This window comes from Mytilus californianus, unplaced genomic scaffold (assembly GCF_021869535.1).
Source record: "Mytilus californianus isolate M0D057914Y unplaced genomic scaffold, xbMytCali1.0.p SCAF_7, whole genome shotgun sequence".
Taxonomy (NCBI): domain Eukaryota; kingdom Metazoa; phylum Mollusca; class Bivalvia; order Mytilida; family Mytilidae; genus Mytilus; species Mytilus californianus.
The window spans coordinates 3,207,728-3,219,939 of NW_026262723.1; the positions used below are offsets into that span (position 1 = coordinate 3,207,728).

The 12,212-nt window shown below is 33.0% G+C and overlaps 1 pseudogene; it reads left to right on the plus strand.

Annotated features, from left to right (window-relative positions):
• The first annotated feature begins 302 nt into the window (after window positions 1-302).
• The window catches only part of LOC127708398 (uncharacterized), a 36,282-nt pseudogene continuing 24,372 nt past the window's right edge, over window positions 303-12,212 (plus strand).

Here is a 12,212-nt window from a genome sequence, read left to right on the forward strand (position 1 = left end):
ATTTCAAGTTCAATAGATAAATGCCATGAAAAAATTATCTTAACTTTGAATTATGTAATCAGAGGACACGTATTTACATATCAAGGAAAGAAAGTAAAACGACAATGCCAGGTTATTCAAAATTGTATTTTAACACTTTTGGGAACACATGGGCATCGTTTACTGCGAACGAAGGATGAACTAAAAAAGATGGATAATTATGATTGACGGATTCCATCTTTAATAGTCCCCATTATTCGTAATGTAACATATTTCTTTTTAATGGTACTCATTATATACAAATTTTATATTCACTGCAGACGATGTATTCGATTTTCACAATTTTAAGTCTGTTACTGCCAACTAGTTCCTGTAATACTCTGGCCGACTCCAAATTACTTGGATTAGGGTACGATCTACTGAGAGCAAACCCCGAAGGTGGGCGTTTCTCTACATCTGGCCTTGACCCTGGTGTAAAACCAACTAGACAGATACTCAACATTGACGATTCAAATAGAAATATTCTTATTCGAGTGGACAATGTTACCTTCTGCACCAATCACACAACATATGAATATTTCAGTGATGCAAAAACTAAGCAGGAATACCTTCTCAGAGATTATGTTACAAGCGGTAAGAAATTTGTATACATAAATTAGAACAAAACACCTTCAATAAGATAAAATTTCAAATATATCTAAAGATAAGATACATTTACTGGTATGCATTTTGATGTAAGAGTGTCTAATCTCTTTCACTTCCATGCCTGATTTATTTGTTTTCCTAACTAACCAATACATACGTGTAACACTTTTTGATGTAAGAGTGTCTAATCTCTTTCACTTCCATGCCTGATTCATTTGTTTTCCTAACTAACCAATACATACGTGTAACACATTTTGCTTACATCGACACATTTCTAATGGAAACCAATGGCATTATTCAGGAAATGTACAGGGAGTTTAAAAAACAATTGAAAGCTCGTTATTTGATGGAATATCAGCGAAAGTGATCTGTGTAACTCTTTGGTGATCATATCAATGGTATTCAGATTTTACGGTTGAATTGAACATTAAGCGTATAAATTCAGGAATTTGCTTTCAAATTTGTTTCAATGGCATAATAGACTTGTTAATAAAAGTATTAAGTATACTGTAACTTGTTGGTCAATCACTGCAATTTTCGTTTTTGGCATACATATCAATTTCTTAATTTACAGTCTTTAGTTTTCTATGTTGTGTTTTGTGTACTCATTTTTGTCTTTTTGTCTTTTCCTTTTTTATCGGTTTATTTTCGACTTATGAGTTTGAGTGTCTCTTCGGCATCTTTCGCCTCTCTTTTAAACATACTTAAATGCTTTTTCTGTATAATTTATTAATGCGCATTGCAATACAGCAACCGATTTCAAGTCTAGGACGGATTGATATCACCAATTTAAGTAAAGTACTGTGAGCTTGCTCTTACATGTAGTACAGTTAAATTAGTTCTAACCTCTTTTCAGAACGGCCAGAATAATGTTATAAAACTATTCTTAACTGTTCTAGAACGGTTCTACCATTTCTCGAGTAGAGCTCTTCAGGACGGGTACAACATGTCAGATGCCTGCAAAGTGAACACTTCAAACCATCGAAACCGAACATATTGATCTACATGATAATATGTCTTGGGTTAAATAAAAGCATTCCATAAAAAGATATAATTAAGTCATATTTTAAACAAATGAACGATAAAACAATTCTTAGCAAGAAATCATTACATCCAGAGGTACAAAAAGCTGTTTGTATTTAGTTTCCTATGGTTTGAATGTTAACACTATCATTCATATCATCATATAATGATATTGAAATAATTTGTAGGTGATGGTGACATGCTCATTCGTCCATATGCATTCATGGCTGGATCTGGTAAATAGATAGCCTTAGTATGATATAATATATTTCGTTACTAAATACAAGATCATAACAAGAGTATGTCGTATACTTTCGGTGGTGCAAAATACATGATTTATATACATCATTTTATATTAAATCTGTAGGTTTCTGTCTCAAGCCGATGAGCCTGTAATTTTGTGGTTGTTGTTGATTGCGGTCTGCAATGTAATTGCTAGAAGTTTAAATCCGGACATTGGTTTTCAGATTTGAACTCTTTCACACTTGATTTTCATACAGAATCCTTTTATACCTTACTGTACGCTATGCGTTTTATTCATTGTTGAAGGCCTTACTTTGTTAAATCTCCTTATTTTACAAATTGGTATCCCGTTTCAACTTTGTTAAATCTCTTTTTTTCATAATAATAGATTTAGCTCGTGATTCAAATTTCAAATAGTATGGTGATCGTTTACATTTAAACGTTGTCTTCTATTTCTTTTTCATATACTTGCGCATGTATTATATATTGTTCATTTTTTTTTTCTAATTAGGGCTTTAATAAAAAACAAGCTATTTTTTCATTAACATTCATACAGGAACAGGAAATTTGTTTCGAAACTCAATATTGTACTCCCCAACAACTTTTGATGGAAACAACTATTTTTTTTCACTTTCCTTCTGAAACATTTTTTTGGCAAGAATTTAAGATTCAAACATCTTGTTTAAAGAAAGCCCTTGTTTTTCAAGAAGTGTGATAGGAATAACGACCACGAAAATACTATATGCTAGACAAAAACAGAAAGATGAATGTTCTCATATACTATTCTATTTTAGAACTGGGCGATTTATAGAGTGACAAAGTCTATATATAAACTTGTTTTTATTGCTGAATACTTTGTTGACCTCTCAATGTCTTTTATGTATTTGTGTCGCTAAATTGTTGTTGTTGTTTCATTGGCGTGCACTCCACATTTCTTTTTTAACTTATATTTATATTTATGTTTTGAATTTTAAATTATTAAATACTGATCCAGTTAAAACATACCTTTGGTAGTTCCTTTACGCACTAAATAGTGCTGAATATAAGAGGGCTACACTGATTGAATCTTCTGTATATTCAATATATAAGATGCGACAGGTTCGTAAAATAATAATTCTTCTAAAACACAAAACAAAAACAAATAAAAAAAACAAAAACAAAAAATAAAAAATAAAAAAAACAAGCAAACAAAACAAAAAAACGATAAAGCAACATGTTCATATCAGGGCCCTCGGTCATAAAACTTTACTCAATACTCGGAGTACAAAATTTGTGCTCGAACCACTCCAGTGTTTTGATTGGTTGGTTTCTGATTGTGAGTACGATAATCGTACTCGAAAGTTTTATGACCGCAAGGCCTGGTATATATCATGAGTGTATTTATGTTCATGATATTCCCCTTAATAAGTTTGAAAGTTTTGTAATTTGGCTGAATATCTTTTTCTCCACTTTTTAGCTCTCGATAGTGCTCCCAAACCAAATGTTATTACTGTTGCTGAGATAACTGTATGTAATCGAGGACGTAGTCGTTATGTAATGCCTCCAGCTTACCCATCCTTACACAAACTGAGTGACGAGTTTATAGCTGCAGTTTGTTCTTTGCCAACCTCATATGATCCCACAGTCTATAGTCAATTTGTAAAAGACTGGGGAACGGTAAGGCTACAGTCAATTTCTAATAAACTGGGCAACGGCAAAGGTTCTTGTCCATGGATTCCTAGATTAGTAACCAGTAGAAAATATTTTTTTTACGGTTAATCTATACTTTCAAAATGAACAACAAAGTTGAAAAAAATGACATGTTCAGCACATTGAAATCTCAACTCATTGAAACGAAAAAGTGAGAAAAAGGGGTAACTAGAAACGTACAGCCACTTTTAATGAACAGTAAATGGTTATCCCGGCAGACGTGGGTTGACATCTTACGTTTAATTACGATCGTATCAAACTTATGCATTGTATACTGACAAAAATAATTTAATGATCATTTATTAAAGAATTAATGCTATAATATTTTCATGCCCCCTCCCCTAAATAATAAAAAGCACATTCTTATCCATCTAAAGATTACAGGTATTCTTTCACTCAGAACTGAAACATTTCCAATTTGATTTACAATTTAAATTCCCATATTTCATAAAACATGATGTCATCACTTACAGTGCCATTCTCATGTCTATATACTAAAAATCCGGACATTTTTTATGGTTAATCGGTAGGGATTGTAAGCTTTCTCCCTGAATACCTAATTTTGTTTTTGGAAGATTAATCTCTTTTTTCGGCCATATAAAAATTAGGTGGGAAATGTGTAAAATTTGATCGCTGTACTTTCACTTAAATGTTCTGATATTCTATTTCCTACAGTGAGATATAAATGACATCTTGTTATAGGAATCTGCAACAACAACATACAAAACACTAAGATGTTACATGATATACTGTACATCAAAATGATGAGAGAACCTATGACGAGGTTTCTGACTTGGGACTGCCACATGAAAATCATACTTACAAAAAAACATATATATAAATGTACATAAAAAGCGTTAAAGCTTTAAACATGTATTATCTTATTTGTTAACATTTTAGCATGCAATTGTTGAAGTTGAAACTGGGACAAAGTCAGTCGGTCAATATGAAATTCCAGCAACAAAAGTTGCAGAGGAACTATTTAAGGTAATGCATTTGCAGAGTATTACGGGCTTTTGAAGTTACTGTCAGATAATAAATATTATTAAACACAAAAGTATGATCTATTAGATTTTTCAATATTGATTGTATTTTGAATAAAATAGCTTATTCACCCGAAGACCATGTTGAATATTGATATTCATCGCGCAAAACTTCCCGAGCTATTACATGTTGGTCTTGGTATATAGTTGTCATCAATTTCTTTCTTTACTGGAATACAGAACAAACAATATAGCCTTGCTTTGGTAAATATGTGGTTTAAAGTCTTATGATATTTTCAATAGTAAAAAAAAAAAGATTGAATATGTTAATATAATTGAATGGCTTATTTTTACTATAAAACACGTGTACATGAACTTTCTGTTAAAAGAAAATCCTTTATCCTATCATAATGTTCAGAAATAAACTGCTATTGCATTATTGTCTTCCCGTACTCTATTCACCGATAGCTTTTCCGTATGCAGTGACCATAAAGTCTTATGATATTTCAATAGTAAAAAAAAAAGAGTTGAATATTTTGGCCTCGAGCATCACTGAAGGGACATTAATTATCGAAATGCGCATCTGGTGCAGAAGAAATTGGTACCGTTTATGTTATTATATACTTAAATGGCCTTTCTTTACTATAAAACACGTGTACATCATCATCATGAACTCCTTTATCTTATCATAATGTTCAGAAATATATTGCATTATTGTCTTCCTGTACTCTATTCACCGATAGCTTTTCCGTATGCAGTGACCTTAACCACAAGACCTCTGGTTAGTACTTCGACAACCGCGCAGCGCAAGTGCGAAGGAAAAAGTGATGAAAGAAATACACATGTGGAATAAGTTAGATATTGTTAATTATTTTAAAAGAAAAAATTTAATACACCAAATCATTTAACTGCTGTTATGACAAAGTTTAATTAACAAATAAAAACTCTTGGAAAATGTAAAAAAAAATATAAACATCGATCTCTTAATTGCATGTCTATCGTCTCACTGATTTTCCGAGTTTACCTATTATGTCTATTTGTTTTGCTCACACATTGTTGTCAATATAATGGAATTCTATGCGACTTTCTTACAAGTGAGAGATTTAGCTAGCAATAAAACCAGGTTTTATCCACCATTTTCTACATTAGGAAATGCCTGTACCAAGTCAGAAATATGACAGTTATTTTTCCATTAGTTTGAGCTTTTAATTTTGCCATTTTATAAAGGACTTTTATGAGTACCCTTGATATGTTAGCGTTTAACCAGTCTCTGGGCAGTGATTTAGTATTAATTGACTTTTGTATATTTTTGCAAGTCCTGGCACTAGTTGTTTAGAGCACTCCTTGAGGATTCTATTTAGTATGCCGTCTGGTCCTGATGCTTTTATTTAGTTATCTAAGCAGTTTTTTGGCACCTTCATGTTCTATTTCTAGGGATGGTATTGTGTTCTTTATTTGTTTTGTTGTTTTAGGCAGTGTTTGTCGTTGTCTCTGGTCAATATACTGATTTAAATTGTTGAATCAGTAGTTCTGCTTTCCCTTTATTATCGTTAACTATAAAATGGCCATTGCTTTCCAAAGGTGATACTCCTTTGTTGTCCTGTTTTCTTGATTTGATGTATTCCCGAGTTTTTCTGGTATGTTCTTGTCCAAATTTGTATAGAATTCATTTTTGAATGTGTCCCATAATTCTTGTACTTAAGCACCATTTTGATACATATCCTTGATTTTTGTTGATAGTATATTGAGTTCTTTATGGAGATCTTCCCATTTTGCTTTAAAGTAAATATATAGCATTTACGTGGCCGTTTACTATGGTAGTGTGGTTTTATGTAACAGTGTTATGATCATGTCGTGGTCAGATATTTCTGGAGTATTAGTTGACGTTTTAATAAGTGATGGGTTGGTGGTCAACACTATGTACAGGAGGTGTTTACCTCTAGCCCGCCTTTTTATGTATCTGAGTTATTGAATGGGATATAATTACTTCCATTAATTCTTTTTGTATTTCCTTGTTTTGTGCGTAATGGTTTATTGACATGGTGTCACAAACAATGAATACCTCCAGTAAGTATGAAATTTGCGTTTTATTTGAGATCTGATCCAGTGTTTTATCAAGTTATTTAATATCATCCATATTTCTGAGTAGCATGTAGAATGAGCCTATTGTCAGGTCATTTGGTCTATCAGCTGTATCTTAAGTACTAGGGATGTCAACGAGTACTCGAGTATTCGAGTATCGCTCGGTAGTACCGAGTATCAAATACCAAAACGATACTCGACTAATCGGTTTCCGATTAGAATATTGCTGTCTTCTTTATATAAAATTGATTTTCTTGAGAACCTCTTTCGGAAAATTAAATAGTCATCACTGATTAATCATACAAGTAAATAAAATACATTTTGTTTCGAATGCTTGTGCTAAATTGTCATTTAAAATGCCCAGGGACGTAACTGGGCCTCGGAAACAGACGAGGCAGAGGTCGGGGGCCGCCGATTGAGACCCCCTTGTAATGGGGTGGCCAGGGGGGCGAAGCATCCCGGCCGAAAATTGTAATATTATGGTTCGAAATATATCTTGTTACATCCGTTTTTGTCTCACCTTGACGGAGTCAAAAAGCGAGACATAGGTATACTGTTTCCGACGGCGGAGGCAACAATGTATTATTTTGTGATTAGGTATAGTTTATGGTGAACCACTAGTGGTAGGTCAATGATATTTGCTATGCAGTTGTATAAGCATTTGCATATCTCATTTCCATGGAGATTATCTGACCACGCCCCCTCAGTCATGGTTCATTGACTTTGAATATTTTTCATAACTTACATGTTAAAGTATTACTATCTTAATTTCAACACTTGCATTTTACTATCAAATTAACAAAAAGGTGAGATATATCTCTATGTTAACAGTTTATTGTATCATATTTACCGTTTTTGTTTCATATTTACCGTATGAAAAAAACTGCATTAGGCTATCAGAGCCGGCTGACAGATACTTGCCTCGAATTTTATACCTTCAAACATGTATCCATTTACAGTACAAAACCGTCAGGCTGACAATTTGATTCCGTGATACTATGAATTTTCATGGAGTATTGATTCGGGTTTTATGCATTTATAAAATTAGCAAAATAATTATTCAATTTCAAGAAAGTAGTCAAGTATCCTAACTTTATAGTTTTCAATTCCTTCTCAAACGTGTCCTTGAAAAAAACGGCACAAAGAAAATCAAAGCTGCATGTAAGTCGGTCTATGAGTTTTAAAGTAAAAAAATATCTATAAAGGGGAAATATTTAAAAAAATAATTTATTATACTTCACGTTAAAATGCCATATTTTGATTGGCTAATACGAGGGTGTTAATTTACTCTATCACATGGCTGAGCGGGTGACAATTTTTTTAGAATGTCACCCTCTCGTCAAGACCAGAGACATATATACACAGAGATTGGCAACTGTAACAGTGGTCAGCGAAATCCAATTAAAAACACGCATCACACGAGACTTTAATGAGATCGCCATTTTGCATCTGATCATGACAAGTTCACCACCGCTTCGATTTTTATTTTACATCAAGCTTTTCAAAACAGCATAATGTAAGTATATATTTCAATTTCGTAAATTATTTACCTTGTTTTATTCAGTTTGTAGTAATTGTTAGTTAAAATATTGTGACGATTAACGTTTTATTGTTGTCAATAATAAGGGGAAAGCTTGGCCGACATGGACGTTATGAAATTTTTTTACACCGACGTATTTTTTTATTAAAACCTTTTCATTCGAAAAGGAAAAAAAACCATTTATGAGATGAATCACTTTTCCCAAGACATACTGGTTTTGTGTAAATATGTTGAATTTTTCATTAAATCACCCACTTTGATGCAATTTACAATTAAAATTCAGTATTCTCGCTGTCGGCCACGTTCAATTTTTAAAATATAAAGACAGGCCCCTGTCCATGTCTACAGTCAATAAACTTTTCCATCTTTAGAGAATAGTTATATCCAGCACATGAATTACTTTCTTATGACATACTGGATTTGTGTATAACAGTTGTTTTTTACATATTTTCACCCCGCTTTGATGCAATTTACAATTAAAAATGACCATTCAAGCTGTCGGCCATTTTCATTCTCTTCAATATAAAGACAGGCCCCTGTCCATGTCTACAGTCAATAAACTTTTCCATCTTTAGAGAATAATTATTCCCAGCACATGAATTACTTTCTTATGACATACTGGATTTGTGTATAACAGTTGTTTTTTACATATTTTCACCAGCTTTGATGCAATTTACAATTAAAAATGACCATTCAAGCTGTCGGCCATTTTCATTCTCTTCAATATAAAGACAGGCCCCTGTCCATGTCTACAGTCAATAAACTTTTCCATCTTTAGAGAATAATTATTCCCAGCACATGAATTACTTTCTTATGACATACTGGATTTGTGTATAACAGTTGTTTTTTACATATTTTCACCAGCTTTGATGCAATTTACAATTAAAAATGACCATTCAAGCTGTCGGCCATTTTCATTCTCTTCAATATAAAGACAGGCCCCTGTCCATGTCTACAGTCAATAAACTTTTCCATCTTTAGAGAATAATTATTCCCAGCACATGAATTACTTTCTTATGACATACTGGATTTGTGTATAACAGTTGTTTTTTACATATTTTCACCCACTTTGATGCAATTTACAATTAAAAATGACCATTCAAGCTGTCGGCCATTTTCATTCTCTTCAATATAAAGACAGGCCCCTGTCCATGTCTACAGTCAATAAACTTTTCCATCTTTAGAGAATAATTATTCCCAGCACATGAATTACTTTCTTATGACATACTGGATTTGTGTATAACAGTTGTTTTTTTACATATTTTCATCAGCTTTGATGCAATTTACAATTAAAAATGACCATTCAAGCTGTCGGCCATTTTCATTCTCTTCAATATAAAGACAGGCACCTGTCCATGGCTACAGTCAATAAACTTTTCCATCTTTAGAGAATAATTATTCCCAGCACATGAATTACTTTCTTATGACATACTGGATTTGTGTATAACAGTTGTTTTTTTACATATTTTCACCCGTTTACCCTATTCATAGTATAGCCCAGTGTTTCTGTTAAAATAAAGTCAGAATTTGTTTAGTTGTAAAAACAATTACCAAGTAATAATCCACTTAGAACTTCACCTCCGGCAAAATTCAGGTGATCGGAGGGCAATAAATTGCGTAATCGCACACCTGTGAATCCACAGTCACAACTCTAAGGAAATAATGACCGGAAAATCGGACACACATAATTTCACTGTGTAATTTAGAAGCAAACTTTAGCAAAGAAATGTTTCTTGTAATATCATGATCATTACCAGATTTTACTTTTTAAATTGAAAGAAATGCCGAAAAAAAGAAAAAAATATTTTCTCAATCAAATACATTAAAAAAATACAACTATTTCAAGTAGTTTTTTAGAAAAAGAATTTATTTGATCTGAAATAAGTTTTCCTATTACTTTTCTTGATTAGCTATCGAGGTTATTCATCCCTGACTTGTCTACATGTTGTAGAATAATTATCGACGAGAATCTCATTCCGGGCCGCGTTTTTTAACGGGATTTCACGGAGTTGACAATCTCTGTGTATATATGTCTCTGTCAAGACCAATCAAAAATCGATAATTTAAAGGATAATGAATTGAATTTACATCAAGTTATTAAAGACAATGCTTAAGTTCTACGTTGGCTCAGATTCTATTATTTGAAATAAAACATCTTGCTTCACTTCTGTTGATTTTTTTAATACCCGTAACGTTGTTATGTACGTGACGCCATAGAAAATACTTTTAAATAAAATTCATCTGTAAAGACAATAATGATAGGACATTCAGTATAATAGATTAAATAACACATAGGTGAGAGGGTGATAGAGCACTTTTGTGTTTCCGTGTTGTAGATATATTCCCGAGCGAGTACTCGAGTATCGCTCGATAAAACCAACGAGTACTCGATTATTAATTGTTCACCGAGTTGATATCCCTAATTTTTACCCATTCAATTGACATTTTGTTACTAAATCGGGTTTTTTTTTCTACTGCAATAATGTCATTGTGTACAAGGACAAAAACTCCTCCGCCTAGTGTACCCCGGTCGTTTCTGTAAGCTACGTGGTTTTCCGGAAATACTTTACTGGATTTTATTGCATCTTGTGTAGGATTTGTTCCTGGATTTTCTCCTTTAAGCCATGATTCTGTGCCACAGATGATGTCTGGTTTGATTTAATATACTGCAGCTGTAAATTCAGAAGTCTTTTCTTTAATGCTTTTGGGCTGCTGGCACTTAGTGGACTAAAAGCGTTCGACGTGATGGATTCAAATGTACTGTTGTGGGTTAGAGGTTCATAATATTTCGAGGTGGTGAGTTCATAGCTGTAGAAGGTGAAGATTGAGACATTTGCAGCATAGCCATTGTACATTTGATATCTGTCGTACATCATAGTCTGTGGAACATAGTTCTATGTATGATCTGTGGTGCCAGATGTTGCATTCGTCTCAGCATTCTCCATTGCAGTACCATGTAATCGGATGTTCACATAATCCACATTGGTATATGCTTTATTGTTTTGTTCTTGAAACGGGATTTTGTTCTCCCCTGCAAGTAGGAGGATTTATATTAACATTGAGTGATCTATATTTGGTTTAGTTGGTAACTTTATGGGTTTACGCTCCGCTGATGTCCATTTGTTGTTTAAAAAGGCTTGTTACTAAGTGACAATGGTCCCATGATTTTTCACTGGTGATGGATTTTCCTATGTTATATATGAGTGTCATTAGTATAATTGAATGAAATATTTTCAACTTGATTCCTGGGTTAAGTCTGCTTATGTGGTTCCAAGCTGCTTGTTTGTTGACGTTTTCGGTTAGCTGGGAACAGCCCGTTTTGACTGAAAACAACAACAGTTATTAATTCCAACAAGTAGTTTGTGCCTGGTAAGTGATTTTCGTAAACCAGGTTTTAGCCAACAAATTATCTATGAGGATTCCGTCTGCGTATAGGAGTAATACCACCATTGTATTGGCACTTTTCGAAAAATTGTTCAGAATTTATCTCTGTTTCAAATAGAGAAATACTTGGTATGAGTAAAGTTTTATCCTGTCCAGTACTACAAACAAAATTTCACATAACATTGCATTGCATATAAGATAATAATCATCACTGGAAGTTACCCAATCAAATTGTCACCCCCTGTTTTTCCTGTTTACAAGCATTAGTAACCATGTAACCTCAAGTTTCCAAAATATTTTAAAGAAACACCTAATAAAAAAAATGTTGCTTTAAAAAACCCACGATATATGTTTATGACTCAGAATTTGTTTACTGCAATGAAATGTAGGATTAATTTCCTACAACCGTCAAATTCAGGGAAATATATTTTTCGATCCTTTTTTTGTATGAAACCGGATGTGACGTACTATGATTTGGTGGTATTACACCTAAAGGAGACTTTTTTGTTGCATAACCTTTGAAAAACTGGTTATTTCAAGCATAAATGTCAAAGTTTTGTAATAATCAGCTTGCATACAAACAGTTGAACATGATACAAAAGATGACTCTATGATGATAATTACCACTAATGGACCTCTTTGTT